Below are 21598 nucleotides of genomic sequence, written 5' to 3'. Positions count from 1 at the left end.
TTCACGCAAACCTTTTATATTGTTAATATTCTTGTGTGTGGGTGGTGTGAGGCGAATTGAAGTAGAGAAAACATCTGCTTGTACCCTTGAAATTTTGGAAAATTCGCTATGTAAACCAGGAATTATACTTGAAATTTAGCATGGTCCTAGAGTAGCCACCCTGTACTAGTTGCATGTGGTACTGGTTCAAATCCATAGCAGCTCAGCTCTGATTTGAATAAAATGTATATTTCAGTATTGCTTAGCCCATGGATACCTGCTGAAATGTATCTAAGGGGGTTGAAATTAAAATGCTATGTTATGAATATTTAATATTTATATATAATATATAACTGTGTATGTATATTGAAAATCGCATAAGATTAAGCTCGTGGATTATGTAAAGTAGAAGTGTTTGAAGAAAAGCAGAGAGAGAGAGAAAGAGAGAGTTGGAAATAGAATAAAGGAGAATATGCGAGAAGGCATAAAAGAAGAAGTAGTAAAAGAAATAAGGAAGATGGAAAACAAAGTGACCTTTCTTGAGGGTGTCCATCATTTAACTTGTGTGTGTTGCTTTGAAAGCAAAGTCAGTTTTTTCAGTTCCTATTTCCCATGTGTTCATTTTGTACTCCTTTGAACACTTTGAATAAAATGCATTTTTTATTTTATTATATTTTTGTAGCAAATATAATATAAGTTATTGTAATGTAATGTAAAAACATATATGGAGTGCACCAGATATTTTAATTCAATTATGTAAACCCAGGAACCAGATAGCCTATCATTAAATGATGTTTAGGAGAAAGATGGATGAATTGTGCACGTCAGGTAATGATGTGCACCCCAAAATATAAATGTTCCTATCAAATATTTAACCATGGTGGGTTTTGCCAACTTTCTTATAAAGTGAAGGTAGTTCATGGGTGACATCTTGCTGTAGTTTCAATTATTTCTTTCTTTTCTTTTTTTCCGCATATGTTTTACTGTAGTTTTCATGCATCAGAAAATAAGGCAAAGTAAACCGCATGAAAATAGACCAGTCAAGGTCACAGTTTCCTCTTCTCCTGGCCCTCCACTTGTAAACTGCTCAGTTGACACTTCCCATGTTGCATATGTTTGGTTGATTTCATCTTTGCTGGTGTGCTGTGTAAAGATTATTTGTTTTTGTATTTATTATGAGTGATATTGATGAGCAGTGTCCCAAGTGTAGTGCATTACCAGGTGGAAGTAATGATGGTGTGCACTCCGAACGGACATTAGAAAGCAAAGTAGAATCATTATAGGAAACCTTTAAAACTATCTCCTCCATAACAAGGAAGGCAGGATGAACGTAAGCTTTGCATAACTACAAAAACTGATGGCGGAAGCCTTGTGGGAATTCTGATAAATCTGTACAACATTTCAGCAGAGCCTTGAGGTGTACATTTTTTTTAAAAAAAAAGTCAAAAAGGAAGAGGTACAAATGGGAACACCAAAAAACTATAGTGGACAATTTTAACAAAGACTTAGTCTAGAGGTACATTCTAACTCAAATTTCTAACTCAAATGATACTGTTTATTTTGGTGCATGTGTGAGTGAACATTGTTAGTGTAATCATGGAAAGATTGATAGATTGAATTAAGTTATCTTATGTTGCTCTTCTGCCACTTCTGAGGGCTGTGGTAGCTCAGTCGTTAGGACATCTGATTACCATGAGAGAGACCCAGGTTTGATCCTGGCATGGAAGAACCAGGATATTTTCCACCTGTTCAAGCAGCTCTGGCACCCACCCAGCATCATATAAAGTGGGTACCTGGGGTCCTAACTCCACAACCATATATGCCTTCATGGCGTGGTGCAAAGCACAGGGGAGCACTTTACACTTTTACACTTTCTTCCACTTTTGGCAAATTGCAACAATGAGGTTGAGAGGTGATATGATGAAATTGATGAAGGGACACTGACAAGAGAATACCCATGCCCAGGCCAGGATTCAAACCCAAGGCCCCTGGCATTGTAGCACACTGTGCTTACCACTCTATCACAGAGGTTGGCTAATCATGGAAAAAGGAAGGCAAAAATGACTTATCAACAAATATTTTCAACAAGAAGAAAGCGAGAGAGGAAGACAAAGTGTACTTGCTTTTAAAAGAACCAACTTCGTGAGTGAAAATCAGTGGATGTTGATTCTGGTGCTTTAAGTAATAATAGGTAAGAACCGATACAAGATTCCTTGTTACCAGAAGGGACAGTGAAGGAACAGTGTCCCTGATAAGTGACCTCAGGTCAAAGAAGAAGAGAAGAACTCTGTCCATCTGTTTAGACAGGGACCAGTGGGACGAATGAGCTGGATGCTATGTGTGGCATGGCTGTATATAAGGCAACGGCGTCTCGTGGTCTGACTTTATGGGTGTGCACTTGAGCCTCGCATCCAAAAGAAGTGTTTTATCAACCCTCTCAAATACTCGCTCCCGTTTTTGCATACATAATGATGCTAAATGTATTGGCAACCCAAGTTATGAGTACCTTTCACTGAAAATGAGGCTATGGGAGAATTGTTTCCATAAAAAATGTAAAAAATATAAATGAAATATCTCTGTGAATTTTCCGTCTATCACAAGAAGAATGATATTATTCGGTATAGGTAATGCAACATTAGATAACCTGACAAAATCACTAAAAAAACAGAAATGCCAATCTACAATATTCAATATTATTCTCGATTTGCAAAATATTTAGTAAAATATTCTTCCCTCTCTCCGCTGATAATAGTGAACAAGAAGAGGAAGAATTTTTGCATACATCTAACAAGCAGGGCCGGGCAACTACCCAGGATGCCAAACCAGGACATCTTCCTTGATTAGAGCCAAATCCTAAGCGTGAGTATATTTTTAAGTCCACCTTATGAACAGAAAAGCAAATAGAGGTGACTTACAGTTTAAGGAGGGATCCGATGTGCCTCCATCATGTGCGTGGCTATTGATTTTAAAAGGAGTTGGATTTATTGTTGACAAGAGTTAATTGAAGCTACTGCTGAATAACTTAAGTAGATTGCAAAATTATCTAGAAATTTAAGCTAAGAGGTTATTATTGTTTTGATGTCATTATGTAGGTATTAAAGAAACACACACCTACAATAAACATGTTCTTTAACAGCATGAAAGTAATTATAAAATAAGGCTATTATTTTTTGTCATTAAAACAGTTAATATATAACATGGTTATGATTTACAGGGTGTCTTAAAAGTAATAGTGCAAACTGACACAGGTGAAAGTACACGATAATAGAAGCAAAAAAGTCTCAGTAAACATGGGTCTGCAAATGAGCCGTTTTCGAGATAATTGCAAATGTGTGATTACAAGCTGCCACTGACTTCAGTGTTTGTAAACGTCATCCTAGATGGTAAAATACCAATATTAATTACAGTATGAAAAATCAGGAGATCTCATTGCTTTTATTGAACATTCTACTTACTTTAACAAGGAATACAGCACTACTTTAGTATGTTCTACGTTACAAATACTGTACACTTGTACCTCTTAAAGAGGTGCTCAAAGTGTCGTCCTTCCATCTGGATGCAATACCGTATGCGATTCCGTATTGAGTTTCGAATTCTTTCGAACACCTCTGGATCATTTTGGAATTGGTCACAAACATGTACAATTCTTTGTTCCAGTTCTTCAACCATATCAACAGAAGTGTTGTACACTACACTATGCTTTTGAGGTGACCCCAGACAAAAATCAAAAGGATTTATATCCGGTGACTTTGGAGGCCACGGTACTTGCCCACCTCGACCTATCTGTCTTTGATGATATCTACTTGCTAGATGTCGTCTCACAGCAGCAGCAAAATGTGCCGGTACTCCCATCATGCATGTACCACATACTCTGACGTGGATCAAGGGGAACATCCTCAAGCAATCCTGGAAGATCATGCCACAAAAATCGAAGGTACCTCGGTCCATTGAGTCTTCTTGGAAGAATGTGTGGTCCAATGAGATGATCACCTAGTACCCCTAACCACACATTCAATGAGAAATGTTGCTGATGTGGTGCCTCATGAACAGCATGTGGGTTTATTACACTCCTAACATGAGAATTATGAAAGTTAAAAATACCATCGCGTGTGAACCCCACTTCGTCTGTAAATAAAATGTTACTTGCAAAACAAGGGTTGAGTATACAACCTGTTGTTGCATCCACTGACAAAACGTCACTCTAGGAACGCAATCCATATCACAGAGACACTGAACTCGTTGGAGGTGGTAAGGGTATAGTGAATTGCGATGTAAAATTCTCCATACATTACTGCGGCTTACTGGCACTTGTGTGGCAATGTCACCTCTTGGAAATGATCTGTTTGATTACAATGCCACCTCTAGGATATGTTCTGTTTTGTAAACAAAGAGCAAACCTCGAGCAAACCTCGGACCATGCAAGGAGTAAAGCACTCGGTGTTTACAAAATGCAATCAATGATGGCTTGTAACCTCACATTCGCACACGTTATTAGCATTTTACCAACTAGGATGACATTTACAAACAATGAAGTCAGTGGCAGCTTGTAATCACACATTCGCAATTATCTCGAAAATGGCTCATTTGCAGACTCATGTTTACTGAGACTTTTTGCTTCTATTATCATGTACTTTCACCTGTGTCAGTTTGTACTATTACTTATGAGACACCCTGTATATTGGAGGAAGGTGGAAAGTGGGAGGAGGATCAGGGCAGAAAGTAGGGGGCACCAAAATTCCACCTAGCTCTGGTGAAAATTTTATCTTGTGCCACTCCTACAAACAAGGTAGTTGGTCCAATGACCACATGCAGAAAATCAGTTGTAATCTATCTAGCAGTTGTTTATTTCTAATGACCGACTTACCAAACCAAAAAAACTTAAGCAAAATCAAGAGAATAAATAAAAAAAATTAAAGAAAATGACAGTACTCACTCAGGCCACACTGCCCAGCTTCGTACTTCAGAATTTTTGTTTCCCTTCCAGCTTATCTGTCTTATTACTGCAGTCGCTGCGCTCTTTGCTAACTTCCCTCCAAATATCCAACAATGTTAAATATTGCTTCTCTGCTTTCGCCATGTACAGTTTTCCCTTTCATCATGCTCACTTTGCAATGAAACAGCAACAAGCTTTTGACATTGCAACAATTGGAACAGCTGAGTGATCCACGTTCCCCCTGCGTGGGTGGATATTTTGACTACAGCACCACAAGGACAGTTTATTTTTGCCAAGCTGCACTAATACGCAAATGCAATGCAAGACATTATTTAAAGCATGCGTTTCACTTTCAGTTGTCCCCCTCCCCTCTCTCCCATCTTTCTTGCACCTGCTCCCAGCCTTGTTCAGAACAGTGTGGTCGAAGATACCATAGAAATTACAAAAGAAAATCCCTCGATTTACGATGATGTATGTTTGCCTGATCTCAAATGGAACGGGATTTTAACACTGGAACATTTGGAACACAACTCTAGCAGTGCAAGTTTAGCCCATAATACTGCGAGCTAGAAGAGTGAGTTCCTTCTCTTTTCTTGCTTGCTGCAACAGTGACAAACGAGGACATCAACTTGTGTTCCGAGCGAACATATCTGTGGCAGGTGCTGGCAAAACGAAGCTAATGGGGCGTGGGAACGCTTGATGTTTTGAAGGAGATAGTGTCCAGTGAATAAGTATAATAAAAATTAATTGCATTGCAGATTTATTTGGGTGTGCACATGCGAATGTGCAAATAGGCAGAAGCTGCTACTGATATTAGGGGAGGGTTTAATGGGTCCAAACCCCTCCCAGCAGTGCTTAATATGAAGGAAATGGGTGATGCTTTTCTCCAGATAAGAGAAATTCCATAAAGCATTCCCACCACTTGGATAATATGCATTGGCACTTAATCTGCTGTCTTTCATGGCACCCCTTGTCCATATTTTTCCACTGCAATTTCACCACTTGAATTGTGTGAAGTCTTTCCAGTTATCTCCAAGGGGGCAAATGCTCCACCCTGCCCCACTCCCCCCTGCAGGTTCCCTTGCATCCTACAAGCAAGGAAGGGCTGCTGTGAGGTCAGAACACCCTTACCCTTTGGACTTAATTTTCTTGAAAAGAATATCATTAAATTATTTATCCCCATTTTCCTACCAAATAACATTCAAAATACTTTTTCAGCAGCAAACCCCTCCCCCCTCAAAAAAAACTTTCTGGTTGCACCTTATGTACACATGTACACAGACATGGAATAAATTGGGCACATAGTGATTCGAATCCCACTTTAAACTGTAGGTACAGTCCAGTCTCGATTAGCCTATCTGTTCATAACGCAGACTTAAAAAACTCACTCAATGAAATAAATTTTAAGAAAACAACCTTTGAAACAATAAATATCTGTAAGAAAGTTCTTGAGTTCACATTCTCAGTACAACTTGAATGTTTATGATGGTCCCTCATCACTTCCACAAGTTCATTACTACAACTACAAAATGTATGTATTGGCTCTTGCACTTAAGGGCAAGGAATAACCATATTTGAAGATAAGACTGTACTACTAAAATGTGAAAGAGAGGTTTTTGTTTGTTTTTTACATTATAATTATATCCCTTACTGGAAAAAGGAAAATATTTCCACCTAATTTCTTTTCACGCTCAAAATTCATACTTTCCCATTTCATAAATAATAAGACTTGAAGCCATATGAGTGTATTATGCTATTATACATAAATAAAATGTATAAAATTTGTGGTGTAGATATTATAATTCCTCCCTCGAATTGAATCATAGGACTTTATCAGTCCCCTAGGTGATAGACTGGAAGTGGCACAGTTGCCACTACTGCAACCCACACAATGCAGGGGAACCCCGCAATCCCCTCTGTGTTTCTGAATCTTTTTATAATCCAAGAAATATAACAGATAGTGTCGTTTATACAGGAAAAAATTAATTTTCAAAACAGATGTGGGCCAACAATGACAATTCAAAGTGGATTTTTTTTTTAAAACAAATACTGAATAGAAGGACAGAAATCTTTATTTTTTCCTGTCAGTGAACTTGGAACATGTATCAGCAATCAGAGTTAGCTCTTGGACACCACAAATAACTTCACGACTTGGTGTTTATTATTGTTATTTAAAATGTTGGACAGGCTGTTAAATGGGTTCCCAGTAACATATTCTATGATGCTCTCTACAATATGAGGGATGATGTGAGAACACTAAGCCAGAGAGGCCCAGACAACTTGGCGCATGGGTCCCCTCTGAATTCACTTTGCTCTGCAGATGGCCATCAATAGGAAAAAATAAAAAGATATCATACTTATTTGTAACCTCATCATAAACTTTCAGTTATGATTCCAGTATGTAGATTCAGTTGCTCAGCTAGCCTGTCTGCTAACTGTAATCAAACTTTTATATTCATTCTATGTGTGAAATTTAAAATGTAACTTCCTACCAAATTTTTTCAAGAGGGCCCCAAGCCTCTCTCATATTCAAATCAGAGCTAAGATAAATTTCTCGCATTTTTCATATCTGTTATATATTATTTTCATATCTGTTATATATTACATATTATTCTCCATTTTCAGTGGTACTGTGACAAAGTGGTTGATTTTCCTCTTAACCATTAAATACTTTAATGAGATCCCAAAACCCAGTAGGGGGTGAGATCCAGACCAAAGGTTAAATGCTCCATAGTGTATTCTGTTGCAAAGGGTTAAATTTCAGCATTATTTAGCTGATTTTGTAAAGTTAATTTCTCTTCCGTTTTGAGGTTTTCTGGACATTTGTGTTGAAACATTTTTTATTTTATCCAGTTTTTTTATTATGGTTTATTTTTAGATCTTCTTTCATGTATGTTCGATGGTAGGTCCATATCAAAAAGAAGTGGTATTGTTAAAATTATGACTAATAATGTGGAATTCCATTAACATTAAAAGTAAATTGCATGACCAAATGGAAACAACCTTTGAAGGGTCAGGTTCTTCAAATTGGTGTTTCATTGACTGATACATGATCAGTGAATTGAGGAGTCTCATTGTCACTCCATTTCTTTCTAGTAGTTTCCAGTTGATCTTGTGATGCTGGGTCAACATCGACCATGTAGAGCATTAGCTCAAATCCCTAGAACTGAAATGGTAAGTTTAATATACTAGGTCATTCAAATATGACCGGGACTGATCTTTTTTACCAAATCCTTTATTGTCAAATACTTATTTGCACATGTCACCCTTCAAAGTACTCCCCTCCAGAGTCCATACATTTTTTTCAACGTTCTGGAAACATCCTAATGTCCTTTTCATAAAAGTTTTTTGGTTGGCTACGTATCCACTCCCGATGACGGCATTGGTATCTGCAAACTGCATGTCTTCCAAGTCTGATTTAAGCCTTCCAAACAGGTAGAAATCACTTGGAGCCAAATCGGGACTGTATGGTGGGTGTGGCAGAAGGCCCCATTTCAATTTGCTGAGGGTTACCATAGTTGTTTTGGCTGTATGACGCCATGCATTGTCTTGAAGGGAGGCTACCCGCTTTCCACCTCTCTTCCACTTGGATCGGATCTTTTCCTTCACTTCTGTTGTCAGAAGATCTGAGTAATAAGCTGCAGTGACTGTTCTGCCATCTGTAAGAAAATCTATATGGATAACCCCCTGCTAGTCCCAAAAAAATGTGCCGAACCCTGTGGCCGACTGGTTAGCACATTGTGCTACGATGCCAATGGTCCTTGGTTAGAATCCTTCTTGGGCTTGGTTGTTTTTGAATGTCCATTAATCAATTTCATCATTTCATCACTCATCCCCATCTTCGCAAATTAGCCAAGAGGAACAAAACACAAAGTAAAATAAAGTAAATCAATCAAATCAAATCAAAAAAACGTTGTCCATCACTTTTCCTACCGAACAGGTCCTCCGCCTTTCTTGGGTCTGGGAGAACCGGTATGCCACCACTCACGTGATGACTGCTGGGACTCATTCTCCACGTGCTCTCTTCCCTCTCTGAAGTATTTACACCACTCAAACACACGGGTTCGTGAGAGACACTCTTCCCCATACTGTTGTTTGAGTCTCTGCAAAATTTCAGATGGCTGGACGTTTTTTCCAATGAGAAGTGTGATCACAATGTGTTGTTCTATGTTCCACGGCACCTTCTGTTCGCTCTTAACTCTAGCAACACTCAGACATGACAGAGCAGGTTCTAAGCTGTACAGGAGGGAGGGTGGGGATTGTGGCTCTATTCTCCCAAAGATGCACAACTGCTGCGCATGGCAGGTAGTTTGAAAAAAAAATCAGTCCCGCTCATATTTGAATGACCTGCTATTAATAATTCTACGTATTAGTAGAATCTTGGGCTGGCACACCTAAATGGATGGTTTTGGGGGCAGGAGCCCCACCCCCCATCAAAGTCCAAAATAGGAGTGTTTTCTTTAATTATACAATTCTGAAGAACTGTATTTTTTAAATGTCTATGTAACCTATTTTTTTAAAAAAAATTTAAGCAAAAGAGACGAGATCATGCAGTAAATATTTGGCCATACGAAGCATCCCCCCCTCCAAGAAAGAATCCTGACAGCATTACTGCATTGAAGTTAAAAATGATATTATTTCAAACTCTTTGCCTAGTTGATATATATGTTCATAACATAAAATGGGGAAGGTGGGGTATTTGGGGTGAAAGTTAATTTCTTGTCAGTTATGACTGCAAGGGGGGGGGGGGGGAAGAGATGAAGGAGGAAGACTAGCTAACTACTGTATGTCCATCCATCGCTCTGGCATCATCAGTGTGGATATGTACGTAGTTTATAGTATTCTCGATAATTGCTTTTGCTAAGGTGAGCACAATATATTACTTGCAGAGGAAGCATGGATAACTGCTCTGTGCCACTGTATACTGACTGGTCTACCTGAAACCGTGACTTTTTAACCTTTGCAGTGGCTGGCAGGTTGAAGGCAAAGGGGTGATGTATTGGAAATGAAAATCTTACATTTTCCTTTCGGCAGCAGACTCTACCTGAAACTGGTCATGTTGTCAAAAAGGCTGCTGGAGTAGCTCCTTCCAGCCTGCCTGCTAATTGTACGAGAGGTAAAAAGTGGGTGAAAAAAAGATTGTCGCATTTGAACTGTGGCTTCGACAAAACAATAAATATTGAAATTGAAACTAATGAGATATATGATATCCTCAGTCCTCAGTGCACGTCACTTCCTCCACCCCTGTCATTCACCCTTGTATGTGTGTTAAAATGCCACAATGTTTGTTGCATTTCATTCCAACCATGCAAATTATTTACCAATATATGAGAAAAAATAAAAATGAGGCTCTTGGCAAAATTCACCCACATGTCCCCTCCTGGGCTTCAGGGAGGGCAATCGCCCCCTCCACTCCTACCTTTAATCCACTCTTGCTTTGGTCAAGAGTCAGTGGACCACTGTCATTGTTACCTCAAAGCACCATAGTTGACCAATTTGACCAAACAATCAGAATATTATGTAATATTTATTAATTAATGTAATATTAGTGACTCACAATTCATGATAATCTTGTTAAATTATGTATAAAATATTTGATTTCATGAATGAAAACCACAAAAAGAACTCCTTTTGTCTAGTGTAAACTGAAAACTTTCAGAGGGGCCTCAATCCACACAATACACTACAATGCACAACCTTTCGATCACAAAACTATAACAGTAGGCACTGACCTACTGCAATGGTGTTTATACAGGGTGTTTCTAAAGGTCGTTTACAACGCTTGGGAGGTGATTCCTCACACGAAAACAAGCAAAAAGTGTGAGTTCCATTTTTACGACTGAGGCTTCGTTTCCGAGATAGGAGCCTCGCAAAAGGTGACAAAGTGAACGTCACACCTAACTGGGACGAATACTATCACAGATAGAGATGCGGTTCCAAGGGAATCATAAAGGAATCGTATGTGTTTAGTCCGGAAGTCACTATGAAAAGTTCACTACACGCATGCGCAATGGAGTCCTCAAAGGAATTGTGGATTTCCAGCAAGAACAATGCATGGATAGGGTATGTAACGCAGCAAGGAGGACCGTGACAATGAGAAATGCGTTAAAGACAACACATCCCGACCTCAAACATGAAAACATGAGCATGGAACACAAAATCCGAAAAGTTGAGCACGGTTGCATACCCCAGTTACACGCGAGGAATGAACGAATCATGTCATGTGGCATACGAGAGACACATTACTCCACCAGGAGAAGGGAAAGAAAAACACAATATCAGATGATTGCGACAACGTGTATTTTTACACACGACAACTACGTAATACGCCCCCCCCCCCCACACACACACACACATACAACAAACAACAAATGCTCCAATGTCTTACGCACAGACAGTTAGTGTCACTGTACACCAACTGAAGATGTCACTTTCACCACACAAAGGTGGTTGGAAGCAATACCAAGAGTGTTCGCACGCGATCACTGTGATGTAAAAGAGACCAGTTTTGGAAGCGCTGCGCTGGCAAGTCTGGCTCTCGTAGTCTACGTTTGACTTTCATGACTGCTGTACCGGCGAGAGGAGCTCGAAGGGTCTCTCCGGCAGTCGTCCCAGTCGTGTTGCAGGTGCTGGGATATGATCAGCAGTTTGCTATAGGTTGCCATACGCATTGAAGAGTACTAGTATTTTGTATTGAAAGAAGTTGACGTGGTGGAGTGGGCAAGCCAAGTATGGCAACAATTGGTCTGTGGTGTTCGTACGGTGATACGGCCAATTTGTGCAGTGTGCCAATGTTAAACAAAAACGATATTTTGCGGTTCCAGCTCCCTATTACACAGATGGCTGCGTATACGACCCAGCAGCTAGCAGACATGCATCTCATGTATTGGGAGGCACACGGTAATAGCCGTGAGGCAAGGCGTCTTTATGGAGAACGCTTTCCACATAGACGTTTACCGTCTCACGCCTTCTTTCAGGTTGTGGACAGTCGACTGCGTGAAACAGGGTCAGTGTTACCACCGCGGCAAGAAGTTGGAAGACCCCGAAGTGTACGCACACATCAGTTTGCATAAGATGTGTTAACAGCGGTCGCAGAACATCCTGGCACCAGTACGCGCGTGCTCGCTCTGGCACGAAACACGTCTCATGTGAACGTTTGGCGAGTGTTGTCAGAGGAAGGAATGCACCCTTTTAAACTGCAGAAAGTACAAGAACTGTTACCTCGTGACTTTCGCCCTCGTATGGAGTTTTGGCAATGGTTGTTTCATCAGCTGGACACAAACCCTCACTTCGGGGCAAAGGTATTGTGGACAGATGAAGCCATATTCACCAGGATGGATGTCTTCAATAATAGAAACAGTAATGTCTGGGATTTTGACAACGCACATGCACTTTTTGTGGCCCATCACCAGCACAGGTTTTCAGTTAATGTGTGGTGCGGGATAGTACATGATCATTTAATTGGACCATACATTCTCCCTGTTCGCCTGAATGGTCGCACGTATCATGCATTTCTTAGTGAGGTTCTGCCTGAACTGTTGGAGACCGCCCCTTTGGCACTGCGGCAAGAAATGTGGTACCAACAAGATGGGGCACCAGCTCTTTTCGATCGTAATGTACATTTCCTGCATGGCGTGTTTCGCAATAGGTTCATTGGTAGGGATGAGCCTGTGCCTTGGCCACCGAGGTCGCCAGATCTCAACCCTCTCGATTATTTCTTCTGGGGAGAAATGAAAACCCTCGTATACAACACACCTGTCACATCAGCTGAGGACCTCGTTGCTCGCATCAACGTCGCCGCCGCGACGGTAGCAGATACACCTGGCTTGTTTGCTCGTACTCGACAATCCTTGATTCGTCGCTGTCATCTCTGCGTAGAAGTGAACAGCAGACATTTTGAAAACCGTCTGTGATTATCGCCCTTGGCAAATCCCAGTGAGAACACTCTTGGTATTGCTCCCCACCCCCTTTGTGTGGTGAAATTGACACCTTCAGTTTGTGTACAGTGACACGTACTGTCTGTGCGTAAGACATTGGAGCATTTGTTGTTTGTTGTGTGTGTGGGGGGGGGGGAGGATATTACGTAGTTGTCGTGTGTAAAAATACACGTTGTCGCAATCATCTGATATTGTGTTTTTCTTTCCCTTCTCCTGGTGGAGTAATGTGTCTCTCGTATGCCACATGACATGATTCGTTCATTCCTCGCGTGTAACTGGGGTATGCAACCGTGCTCAACTTTTCGGATTTTGTGTTCCATGCTCATGTTTTCATGTTTGAGGTCGGGATGTGTTGTCTTTAACGCATTTCTCATTGTCACGGTCCTCCTTGCTGCGTTACATACCCTATCCATGCATTGTTCTTGCTGGATATCCCCAATTCCTTTGAGGACTCCATTGCGCATGCGTGCAGTGAACTTTTCATAGTGACTTCCGGACTAAGCACATACGATTCCTTTATGATTCCCTTGGAACCGCCTCTCTATCTGTGATAGTATTCGTCCCAGTTAGGTGTGACGTTCACTTTGTCACCTTTTGCGAGGCTCCTATCTCGGAAACGAAGCCTCAGTCGTAAAAATGGAACTAACACTTTTTGCTTGTTTTCGTGTGAGGAATCACCTCCCAAGCGTTGTAAACGACCTTTAGAAACACCCTGTATATCACATACTTTATCTTGAATGTTATACTAGCGATTATATTTTTTTTCACTCTTTCACTTTCAAATATGCTTGTTTAGTAGACTGCTAAGTGATTACCTTCTGCCACCAATGGAAATCCTTCTGGCACTCATTATTTAGACACAATTCCGGAGCAGGCAATGTGTGATTCTCGAAGGATTTGAAGTATGAATCGCATGTTCAAGTCACACTATTTGATCATAATTTAGTTTATATTTGAGGTTTTGCTTGAAATACCACCATCAATGAAAAATTTGGTTTGTGGAACAAATAGTGTAGCTAAAGGATTGAAACTAGAATTTCAATGTACAATAAGAATATCTAAAATAATAGAATGATACAAAATGTTTTCTTGAATTTATTAACATCTTTGTTTTTACATAAAATGTTTTCCATTGTCACAGCCATAACATTTTTGGATCAGGTACAAAACATAAAATAGTATTTTACTGGAATTAACAGAGTTTAAAGGAAACACACTAATGAAAATGTATAAATAAAACTTCTCACAGGTACGATTCTCTGTAGAATAGTATGAATTGTATAACCCCTGAAAGAACTTATTTCATAATTTTGATGAAAACATCTGTTTTGAATTTCAATTTAATTTCCTTGAAATACAAAGAGCTGAAACTAGGATTTCAATGTAACTACAGAGCAATTAGAATATGTAAAGTAATAGAGTGATCTTCCATGGAATTTATAAACATCTTTGGTCTTCATTGTCACAGCTATAACATTTTTGTATTAGGTTTAAAACTTGAATTAACAACGAATTTAAAGAAAACACACTAATCAAAATATACAAGTAAAATTTGTCAAAAATGCTATTCTCTGTAGAATAGTATGAATTGTATAACCCTTGATAGAACTTATTTCATAATTTATTGCAAAATTATTAATATTCTTAAAAGGGCTGAGCCGATATCACTATGAATAGATACTTAAAACTGATGCTGATACTCTTACGAGTTCAATACTTTAGATATTGCAAGTACTTCAGCAAACACAAACATACAATAAGTTCCATATTTGAAATTATTATTTTTATTCCAAACCTGAAATCAATCTAAAGACATATATCGCAAAATCAATTTAAATTATAAATGCATTTACGATTCAAAAGCTTACAACAGTTGTTATTTAATGCACGGACTTTTTAATTCAAAGAAGACATTGCTTTAAAGGTAACACAAATTAAGAGAATGAATTGTCAATAGTATACAGTAGCGTAACATGTCATGAAAAGATGTAGCTGCCTCCTAAACTAATTGGCCTAATTGTACCACAAAAATGTATCATGTTCTTAATTTGATCCATTGTAAAGGTTATTATGTGTTTGAAAAGTATCTGCAATAAATTATGAAATTAACTATGGGCTTCTGATGAAGAAATAAATCATTCTAACTTCTAGTACACACAGGGCTAAAGAAAAACTACAAAAACTGAAAATGTGCAAATTAAGAAAAGTTGAATACACTTATTTCCTGACATGTTATTAGAAAGTAAAACCAGGAAATACAAGAGCAGGTATCACAAGTAATATTTCAGCGGAGTATTCATTAACAACATGGTTTAGATATGTTACTCCTGCTGTCATGTTCATCCTTAAAAAGGACAGCTTGCTCTGCGACGACATATTTGCTCTGCGCAGTATGCACCGCATTCGTACACGAGATGCCTCTGATGCCATGCTAATGTCGGGATCAGAATTTCCATTCTTCAACTTCTTTGGATGTAAGATTTGTTTTCTCAGTTGTTTCCTTGTAAATGGCCATCTCAATAGGTTCATCTTCATCCAACTGCTCGAGAAGTTCATGTTCAAGCTCACATGAGCAGGTCACAAATGCAATGATTCTCCTTGCAGTTCTGTAGAAATAGTCTCCACACATTTTGCAATTCTTGTCCGCAGACTGGCTGTAAAAAAACATAGTTTATGATGCATGTTTTGTGACTATTTTTGTGCAACTATTTTTTTTTAAAAAAAATGAACCAAAGCTTGTTTCAAATATTTAAAGTATCGGTATCAGAAAGTATCATTTGGAATTTATTTACCAATACTAACTTATACTTTTCCGGCATTTTGATCTTTCATGGACTCCGCAAAAATGCCACAGGACACTTTCACGGAATTTAATTATCCTAAATATTATGCAAAATTCAAAGTTTATTTTTATTTTGCACCAGTTTGGCATGAAAAAATGAATCTTTTTGATAGCGTAACATGTGCTCTAATATTCTGGCATAATTCTTTAATATTTTAAAGCAAAATCTTGGTAAATTGATTCATATACTAATTCGAGAGGAATACTTACACACAAATGTTAATCAATACTTAGAGCAATTTTTACATTTTCAAATATTGTTATTAGTATCAGTGGGAATCGATGAGAGGAGAGGGTATCAGCATTGGTATTCGTTCAAAGTGGTATTGGCTCAGCTCTAATTTAAAGTAGCAAACATATTCGCAGGTTAACATTTCTATGCAGGGTTGCTAGAATTCGAGAACATGGTTTCCTTTTATCAGCTACAGAATTGTCCTTTCCACTTCATCTTAAGAATTTAAATCATCATGAGCATTCGTGCTTGAAGTGGAAACTCCTAGCTGGGGAGATGCTTGGCCTAATTTTTTTGTGTAGATCAACATGGAGATATTGCAGTTGTGGAGAAATGCTCATGTAACTTATCCTAGCAGGGAGTAAAACATCTCTATGTTTTCCTCCACTTTGAGCACTGCTAGTCAGGGCCGGATTAACCTATGGGCAACAGGGGCAATTGCCCCGGGGCCCCCACCAAATGAAGCTGTGAAGGGCCTCCACCAAACAATACAGTATTTTTAACAAGATGGCTTTGCTTGTAAAAAAATACATAAGTTGAATTTTAAAAGTACAAAAAAAACAATATTGTCGTATGTCTACACTCTTCTGGATCCAATTGTAAGCACAGGTCTCAGTTGATCTGTTTGTAGATATCTGAAGCTCAGTATACTTTATACCATGGATTGATTTGGCTGTGGTGTGGAAATAAGGCACACTTATTCAAACAATCAATTCTCAGACACAATTAAGATAATAAATAATCTTATGAAGTACATAACTTTCTTTTGTTAATAACATCGTATTAGAACTGTGAGTTTTTCTAGGGAAAAAATTGTGGAGATACTAGCGTTCTCTCTCGGTGCATAAGTGAACTACGGGACACCTAACTTTAAGCAGCGCTTTTGTGAACCTCGCTAACATAAACTAACGGACGGCGGAATGAGTTGATTGTTTCCTTTTGGCTTTCGGTCATTGAGTACTTTTATCAACAGTGTGTGACTTACGTGTTATTGATCAATACTGACGTGTTCGTAACTAGACATTTAGATGCAGAATTTTACTGCTGCTATGGCGCTACAATTTTCGTCCTGTTATTTTATTTTACTGCGCTATTCTCCCTGCAAACCTATCTGCGATATGTTCGATTGTGAATGACTACTGATTCTAAAATCAGGTCTACCATTTCAAATGCTGAAAATTGGTGGTTAACATATTGAGCTAATAAAGCTCCTAGTAAAAAATAAAATAAGAAAAGGGGGCCCCCACAAAACATTTTGCCCAGGAGCCTCCACAAACCTTGATAAGGCACTGCTGGTGGTAGTGCTAGAAGCAAAGGAAGAAATGTTGATGCAATGCTCGAGGTGGGATATGATTGAGCCTTGGGACTAGGTGGGGGGATGCTTGACAGAAAAGCTCCTAGCTTGGGATATAACCACCCCTGCATCTCCACTCCAATTTGAATACTTCTTACGTTCTATCTCCATTCCAGTGGTGTGTCCAGGTATTTCATAACCGAATGTTTCACCAAATTATTTAGTTCTTTCAGTATTCTCTATCACCATATTTTCAGAAACTAAAGCAGGACACTGTATGCAAAAACCATAGTTTCCAGTTTTTCAAATCCTTTCCTGGTCTAACTACCATTCCAAACATGCAATAAAACCAAGTTTGGGAAAATATAATTTATTATATGCACAGTTTTATGTTATATATAGTGTTTTTTTCCCTTTAAAACAGTATTTCAAGTTGGGAAAATACTGCAGAACATCCCCCAAGTGAAGAAAATTTGCATAAAGCACTTCCCCCTCAGCTAGGATAATTGAAGACTAAAATTGGTAAATGATGTAAGTCCCAAAAAAATTCAAACACCGTTTTCAACATTAAACTGTCAAATGTGTCATGCTTTATAATGTGGTAAACGTGAAAAGTGGCTGGTAACCCTCTAAGTGGTTCAAAAGGGCATGTAAAGAGGTCACTAGTGTGAACGTCCCTGCAGGTTTATTTGGTGAACGATGGAAGTGCCAAGCGAGATTACTGAAACTCTCGAACAATAAATTGGAAAAAAATATTATTTCAGGTACCAAAATAGGTTTCACGTTGAGGGTGAGTGAAAATCGTAAACATTAAATGTTGTAAGTGCCAGATATGTGGAAGAACAGTATTTTTGCGATTTCCCAACACTTTCGCTTTTGGCACTTACAACGTTTACCACTTTTAGTCCTCAATTAATACTTCATTGACATGTTGAACCAAACAAACATCACCCACCTAAGAATTTCCACTTCATGCAATGGTTTAAAGTAGCATGTGAAGTGTTTCCCACTATCTGAATGAAAATTAATACTGTGCTACATTAATTTATAATAATGTTAATGATGCCATGTTTACTGATAAAAGCAACTTGGTTTAAATAATCCAACCATGTAAAAAAGTAAAGTGCTCCCCTGTGTTTTTGCACCATGCGATGAAGGTGTATAGGGGGTGTGGAGTTAGGGCCCCACACTTTCTTGATCAGGACCAAAGATGGGGGTGATGTGATCAGCACCATTGCCCTGGTCGCCTTTACCCCCTCTCCCCTCCCCCCCCCGTTTCCTACAGGTATCCACTTTGTACGATGCTGGGTTGGCGCCAGAGCCACTTGAAGAGGTGGATAAAATCCAAGTTCTCCCCCACTGGGAATGGAAACCTGGTCTCTCACATGGTAATCAGATGCCATAATGACAGAGCTACCATGGCTCATTATCAACCATGCATAACATAAATATTAAAAAAAAATGTTAATGTGGTAGCTATCAATGAACAGCCATAAAGGAAAGGAAAAAAAACAAGTAATGTAAGTAAGAACCAAGTAAGTCGGAATATTTGCCTAAGAAACAAGAAATAAACCTATGATGCAATACCCAAGTATCATTCAATTACACTTCCACACTCTTTGAAAAGTACCTTTCATGAGCACTAATTATTTGTAACAGAGCACAGATTGTCAGAATCAACTCATGAAATCTGGAACATGCACAAGTTAAGTTACATTTTGAATTTATCGAATGTGCTAAGGTTTAAACTTTGAGTTTTGACTTCACTTAATGGAGGAAAAGGGGTGGTGGGGAGGGAATTGAATTTGCCACCGTAAATCTCAAGGGCATAGGGAGGGCAGCTTACAGTGCATTTCGTATTGAGCTGAATGTACTTTTAAACTCTGCAAGCCGATGTGTCATGTTATGCAGGACAATCTTCAAAGAAAATACATATTTGTTTTTTTAAGACTGGTTGTGTGCTGCAGGACAAGACTCCCAAGACTAGTATTCTGTGCTATATTTAATCATATTTTCAAGTATCAAGTGTTAATATTTTATTGTGGAAAAGGAGAATGGTACCAAGGGAAATTTCCTTGGGCACACCACTGTGTTATATGTAGCTAATTTGATCTTGTCACTCAGAAGCAGTGGTCCAGTGCTCGAAGAAAGGGATCTTCTACTTACAAAGTGTATACTGTGACTGTGTGCTGTTCCCACCACTGAGTGCAATATCATTTGGGCCATGGCAATTGGGTGCCAAAACTGGGGGGCAAGAACAGTTTGCTTTTCTTGGTAGACAAAGGCTTAGCATTAAGAGGCCAAAGTACCAGGGCAAAAGTGGCAAAAAGTGTTGGGGGGTGCAAATACCCACACCCTAATCACCGCCACTTGGCCATTGCTGCCAATGTACTCATGTCATCTGCAGAGGAAAGTTCAAAGTGCTCCATGTGGTCACACAAACTTCTATGCATTCATATGTGTACGAAAGATGGGCAAGGGGTGAGTACTCCTGAAAATTAAAGTTAACCAAAATGGAATATTTCAGTCACAGTGATAATTATGAGGGCATTGCAGGAACATGATATCTTCAAACCAAACCAAACCAAGCCAAACTTCAAACCAAAACTGAAGGAGTATTTTTTTTCTGAGGAGGCAAAGCTATTATGGGGGGGGATACTACCTCATTTGCCTTCCCTGGGAAAAATGTCTTGCTTGCCTCTCCATGGGTGAAATCCTATGGATGGCTATGAGGTAAAAGGAAAAAGTATACATATATAGCACCATAACCATGAAGGTAGGGTACAGTAGGGGGGTACGGTTCCAAACATTCTCGATCTAGGTCCTTTTTGTGATGTGATCAGCACAGTAGCGTACACAGGATTTCATGAAAGGGGGGGTTATTTCTAAAACTTTCTCCAAATTCACATTACCATTGTTTTATTATACTTTAATGAAATAATTATAATAATAATCACCATTAATTAATAATATTTATAATTAATTAATTGGCTGAATTACTACTAATAATACTACTAATACCACTACCACTATTAAGTAGTAGAGATCTACATAAATATAGTATTTATGAAAACAATAGAACGAAATTACTTTCTAGTCATTCGATTTCTATCAAATTCTGGGAGCATTTTTTTGTTTCTTTGTTACGAAATAATTGTCTGGTCAACGAGGTGAGACATTTTAAGGGTGAAGAAAATCCATAAAAACAAGAAAATATATTAAAATAAATTAAAATAATCAAAATATGGAACTCATCCAAGGAGCTGCGGTCGTCTGGTCGGTAGAGCGTCTGACAATAACGCGGGAGATCCGGATTCGATTCCCGAAATTGGTTGGAATTTTTCCGGCTTCTTCCCCACATAAATGTCCCCGATAATTCACATCTGGATTGTCTCGCTGTTCTTACCAACAAAACATTTTACAATAGTTAAGCTTATTGTCGTTTGAATAATTGTCTAGTCAACAAGGTGAGACATTTTAAAGAGAGACATTCAAACGTGCTGCGGTAAACTATACAATGGGAAGGCGGACTGGTGACTGCATTCTTGTCCGCCTATCCTTTGTCTATACATTAGCCTCTAACAACGAACCAAGAACTTTATTTTGTTAATTCTCATTGTTCACACACAAAAAAATACATGTTTGTTGAACACTAGCGTACGTAGAAAAGTGGCCGATGGTGTTCCAGCCCCTACCGAAATTTTGAGAAAATCAGAATTTTCAAATAAAAATCCGTTAAGAACTTTAAAATGTCAAAATGTGTAAATGCGAAACCTCTTTTCAAGTGAGTCCCGATTACCATTTACTTTGAATACAATTTTAATAGACTGAAAAGCTCCAAAAATACGAAATATTTTATTATGCATCCTGCCCTCCAAAACGAAGCCATGTGTCCACATTTACTATTCCAGTCCCTCCCGGGAAAAAAAATCCTGAGTATGCCAGTGTATTGAACATTGTTGCAACTGAGATACAAAAACATTTTTCTTCTATTTTAAATCATAGTTACCCTCATATTTTATTTTCAAGAACTCTTGTTTATTTTCAAGGCATCACTCTGAAAGGCGCGTGTGTTTGGAATGCTGTGCTTTTCTCATGCTGCATTGAAATAACAATTCAAATTATTATTATTATTAGTAGTAGTAGTAGTAGTAGTAGAAGTAGTGATAGTATTGTCCCAGATCTTGGACTGTGATAAATTGGCCATTTAATTTTTTTTCCACAGCATTTTTCATAATATTTCAGAAGCTCAAGGGGGTGGTTTAAACCCCGTAACCCCTCCCTTGCGTACGCCACTGGATCAGCACCACGCTCCGACCACCCTTATCCCACAGGTGATTTGAGGCTGGGTGAGCCCCGGAGCCGATTTATGTGGGGACAA

The sequence above is a fragment of the Lepisma saccharinum genome, chromosome 2, assembly GCF_977018435.1.
Source record: "Lepisma saccharinum chromosome 2, izLepSacc3.1, whole genome shotgun sequence".
NCBI lineage: Eukaryota > Metazoa > Arthropoda > Insecta > Zygentoma > Lepismatidae > Lepisma > Lepisma saccharinum.
Note: the sequence above shows the minus strand (reverse complement) of the source record.